Here is a 5,518-nt window from a genome sequence, read left to right on the forward strand (position 1 = left end):
CTGCCATGAGCTGCTTCATCAGCTCCATCATCAACTATGCCATCGACTGTATCAAAAACATCATCAACTACACCAACAGCTACATCATCAACTGTATCATAAACATCATCAACTGTATCAACTCTGCCATGAGCTGCTTCATCAGCTCCATCATCAACTATGCCATCGACTGTATCAAAAACATCATCAACTACACCAACAGCTACATCATCAACTGTATCATAAACATCATCAACTGTATCATCAACTCTGCCATGAGCTGCTTCATCAGCTCCATCATCAACTATGCCATCGACTGTATCAAAAACATCATCAACTACACCATCAGCTATGCCATCAGCAACATCATCAGCTGCATCATCAACCTTGCCATCAGCGACATCATCAGCTTCACCATCAGCTTCACCATAAACTGCACCATCAACAACACCATCAGCTTCATCATCAAGTGCACCATGAACTGCACAGTCAGCTGCACCTTCAACTACACCAACAGCTCCACAATTCTCTGACGGCGTGGGATAGGGTTAATAGCCAAATTTCAATATGCCTGAGTACCCACGTCGTCAAATTATTGGGGAGGTCACACCCTCGACGGACCTCGGGTGGAACCGGCTGTTTACCGAGCCCGAACCGGGTGTAAACCGAGCGGGGATTTCCAAGGTCCGTCGGTCCAAATGAACAATTACGACACGACGGCCTCCCTAATTCCCAATACGCACCATGTTAAACCAATGAAAGAAAGTGACAGACAACGAGCTGGTACATTCAACAATTGGGGTTTATATATAATGGGGCAGGGGAGCACAAAAAGAGCAGAGTTAAACCGACTATCAAGAAGGAATGCAAGTAATGTACAAGGCACTTCAACAATTGCAACTGAAAGACAGGGCCCACAGACACACCCAAAATAAATGGTGGCCGCCGCCTTTATTTGGCCCTTCAGCTTGGGAGGGAAGGTGAGCTGAGGGCAAGAGTCTGCACTTGCACCTGTCCGCCTCGTGCGGTCTGGTCGAACTGGCTCGGCAGGACTCGAACCCACCGCCTCAACGCAGCACCAAGCATCTGGGACGAGTGAGAAAGCGACGGATGCCAGCCAGCAAGAAGGCGGACGAGGCGAGAGACGACAGGCGATCAAGGCTGAAAAAGCTTCCAGACGGATCAGACGACACCAGGTGAGGTAGACCCAGACAGAATCATCGCCCTGACCGTTCTTTGATCCTCTCCTGAGGTGGGAGGGATTTCTTCCCTGGCTATTCGCCTCCTGATTGGATGGTTGCGTTGCACGATTCGTTGGCCATCCCTCATTGGACAGGCCCCCGGTAGGTGGGGAAACTCCCACCCTTCTGGGTGGAGTCCCGATCTGATGCGATTGTAGCTCCGCCTACCTCCTCACCTAAGACCACGTGCGTAGTGGCGACCGGGTTAAGTGAGGGACGGGGCGGGTGAGACACCCGCTCCGTACCGATTGGCTAAAGAGGGAGTGGGCCCCGCCCATGGTTGCGTTCGTCACGCATGCGCATGAGGGAGGGCTATGGTGGAAGAAGCGAAGATGTATGTTGTTGTGGTTGATGTATAAATTCCAACTATAAAATAACTTGCAGCGCACACACGAAATTCCCGTTAGACACAAGGGAGGGATTCTAACTAAAAACACATACTTACTGAGATAACTGATCTACGGGGACTCTGGCTGTTGTGTGGGATGGCTTCCAGATTTGTAACAAAATATATGGATGTATTGTTGTGGGCTGGGGGTCGGTGGCGAGGAATGGCCACCAGGTGAAGCAGTAGAGCAGTCTCCCACCGAACACTAGGAATTTAGGTCGTGACTCTCGGACAACTCAGAAGGTCACGGGTCACTTAAGGACCCTGATCACCAATTCTCTGACGACGTGGGGTAGAGTTAAGAGCCAAATTTCAATATACCTAAGTACCCACGTCATCAAATTACCGGGGAAGTCACACCCTCGACAAACTGTGTCGAACCGGGTCGCTCTAGCGACCTCGGTCCGGTGTAACCGAGCGAAATTACCAAAGTCCGTCGGTCCAAACGACAACTTACAGCCCAATCGGCTTACTGGTTCTCAAGTACGAACCGTGCTGGGTCAATGGAGGATAACACGGGCAACGAACTGGAACATTTAACAAGAGGGTTTATTTATCAGGGAGGGAGACACAAAGCAGACTTAATCACGAATAAAATGCAATGCACAATGAAAGGAAAACAGTTAAGTACTTCTACTTAAGGACAGGGTCCACACACACACACACACACACACACACACACACACACACACACACACACACACACACACACACACACACACACACACACACACACACACACACACACACACACACACACACACACACACACACACACACACACACACAATGGTCCCCGTCAGGTTTTTTATTCGCTCCTCCCGCCAAGGAGGACAGTTCAGCTGGGGGACCAGAGCCTGGCCGGGTACCTTTCCGCCTCGTGCGGTCACACCGGACTCCAACCCACCACGGTGGGACTCGAACCCACGACCCAAAATCCACGAGCCCCCGATCCTGGCTGCTCGACCACCTCCACCACCACGAGGAGCCCTGCAAAGATGACCGCTGACGAAAGACCAAAGCAATGGCGACGATGACTCCAGCGACACACACCCAGAGCAATGGCCACGATGAATGCTCTACTCTCCTCTTCTCTGGCCACTCGCCTCCTGATTGGACGGTTGCGTCGCGCGATTTGCTGGCCATCCCTCATTGGACAGGCCCACGGTAGGCGGGGCAACTCCCACCTTTCTGGGGTGGAGTCGGAGCTGAGGAGATTGTAGCTCCGCCTACCTCCTCACGTAAGGCCACATGTGTAATGGCGAAGGTGGAGCAAGGCCACGGTGCCACTGTTGTTGTTGTTGTTGAAGTAGTTGATGTGTAAATTCTAACTATATAATAACTCGCAGCGCACACACGAAATTCCTTGGAGACAGAAGGAGGGATTCCAACTAAAACACATACTTCTCGAAATAACTAAGCTTAGGGACTGCTGCCTGTTTGTGTGCAAATGGCTTGCAGATTCATATATATATATATATATATATATATATATATATATATATATATATATATATATATATATATATATATATATATATATATATATATATATATATATATTAGTTATGAGTAGGTAAAGAATACTGGTTCTGGCTCACTTTTCCCCATGTAAATGAATGGGGGATTTTCAGCCATGAAATTTTTCTTTTTTTTCCCCTAAAAAAATTAATCCCCTTTTTAGCCCAAGGTATATTTATTTGTCTCCCCTTTTAACCTAGGGGCTCTCTATTCAAATAACCCATACAACAAGATAAATATTTGTTAAAGGTGATTCTAAAGAAATATCTGAAACGTCGAAGCCCCGGGACACTCTTTATCAAATAACCCATACAACAAGATAAAGATTTGTTAAAGGTGATTCTAAAGAAATATCTGAAACGTCTAAGCCCCGGGGCACTCTCTATTCAAATAACCCATACAACAAGATAAAGATTTGTTAAAGGTGATTCTAAAGAAATATCTGAAACGTCTAAGCCTCGGGACACTCTTTATCAAATAACCGATGCATATTGTTTAGCTCACTCATTGAACCTATAAACATTTGTTCATTCTCAAATTCCTTCAATATGTAATTTTCTTTGCACAATAATCCCCATCTAAAATATTGAAAAACAAAACATTTGAATCTTTATATTTTTTAAGATACCCCTTTTGTGCCATTACGAAATGATAAGCTTCTCTTAATGATCTCATCTGGCCACCGCCCGAGTTGCAAATCATTTTTGTACATAAACCACGCCATAAAAAAAGTTTTGTTTCAAATGTTTTCAGTTCATGCCGTGAAAATGAGGAAGTGTTTTTTTTGACACGGTCGTGCTGTGTGAATGAGGAAGTGGTTTTGGACTGTCATGCTGTGAAAAAATAGGAACTATTCTGTGAGACAAGGTCTCGTGTTTATATTTTATCTCAGAACACGAACTGAAAACATTTGAATCAAAACTTTTATGGCGTGGTTTATGCACAAAAATGATTTGCAACTCGGGCGGTGGCCAGATGAGATCATTAAGAGAAGCTTGTCATTTCCTGTGGCCACACCCAATGATTAAGCAATCTCCTCATCGTTGCTTTATAAGTGATTCGCCAGACAAAGTTTCTGCCAGACGGGATTTTCATTTTTACAACTGAGGCATGGGCGATCTTTCTTCCGATGAAGACAACAGCTCACTACAGAGTTGGTAAGTTTGTGTATGGTTTTCTCTTTGAACGATGAAGCAAATGATTATTAATTAAATCATGATAATTCTGATATATATATTTTTTCCCTGACAGGCCATTGGAAGAAATTGAGTTTACATATCACGACGTGGTGCATGAAATTAATACTCTTATTGAAGAGATCAATGATTTTAGAAGAGAATTGAAAGACATTTACAATGAGTGGTACGAAGTCTTATCACGTCCTCTCATCTCGAAGGAATTAAACCAATGGTGAGACACGTGTGTGTGTGTCTCTCTCTCTCTGTCTGTCTTTCTACCTACCTCTCTCTGCTCTTATTGAAGAGGTCAATGATTTATAATGACTGGTCTCTGATCTCGAATGAATTAAACCAATGGTGAGACACGTGTGTGTGTGTATGTGTGTGTGTGTATGTGTGTGTGTATGTGTGTGTGCGTGTGTGTGTGTGTGTGTTGCTTTCCCTGTCTGTTTGTATCTCTCTCTGTCTGTCTCTTCATCTATACCCTTGACTTATTATTATTTTTTTTTTCAGCACTATCGCACAACATCAGCTGTTGAAGCAATCTTGTACAACACATGATTTTCTGGAGGTAAATATTTCTGAATTATTATTAATATCACTCGTACAACACATGATTTTCTGGAGGTAAATATTTCTGAATTATTATTAATATCACTCTCTCTTTAGAATGTCGTCTTATGTTGGTTGCATCATTAGTTTGGACGTGGTTTTGTCAGTACACTGGAATTCATTTTATTGACCTTGAAAGGATGACAGGATCCTGGTGTGTTAATTCAGTGGTCAACGAGGCTTACTCATATTACCATGTAATTATCTTTATAAAACCTAATAATTATCCACTTTTTGTTTCAAAACAGAATATGGTGTCTGAGTTTCGAAATCACAAGACATCTGAAGAAGATTGCTGGGAAAGATTATACATTCTCGCAAATGAATATTTAATATTTCCAATATTAATAAATTATATTTGTTTTGTTTACAATTACTTGATTCTGAATTACAAAAAAAGAATCAAGACATGAACGAGAGGGAGGGGGAGGGGGAGGGGGTAGGTGCGCTCCCCAATGACCCATCACCCCTCATCCCATCCCTCCCTCCCCATGTGTGTGTGTGGGGAAGGGTGGGGGTGGGATGAGGGAGGTGGTGGGTCAAAGGGGGCGCACAGGGGGGATGAGGGGGTGGGGCTTGTGTGGGCGGGGCTTGTGTGG

At 44.6% G+C, this 5,518-nt stretch overlaps 1 long non-coding RNA gene across 1 annotated transcript; it reads left to right on the forward strand.

Annotated features, from left to right (window-relative positions):
* Nucleotides 1-3,179: 3,179 nt before the first annotated feature.
* LOC147022366 (uncharacterized) lies at nucleotides 3,180-5,308 on the forward strand. Its single transcript, XR_015061203.1, has 3 exons — nucleotides 3,180-4,539; nucleotides 4,821-4,878; nucleotides 5,168-5,308. It is a non-coding gene; the product is annotated as an uncharacterized LOC147022366 (long non-coding RNA).
* Nucleotides 5,309-5,518: the final 210 nt, after the last annotated feature.

The sequence above is a fragment of the Eptatretus burgeri genome, chromosome 8, assembly GCF_056783735.1.
Source record: "Eptatretus burgeri isolate ZD-2024b chromosome 8, Ebu_testis_v1, whole genome shotgun sequence".
Lineage (NCBI taxonomy): Eukaryota > Metazoa > Chordata > Myxini > Myxiniformes > Myxinidae > Eptatretus > Eptatretus burgeri.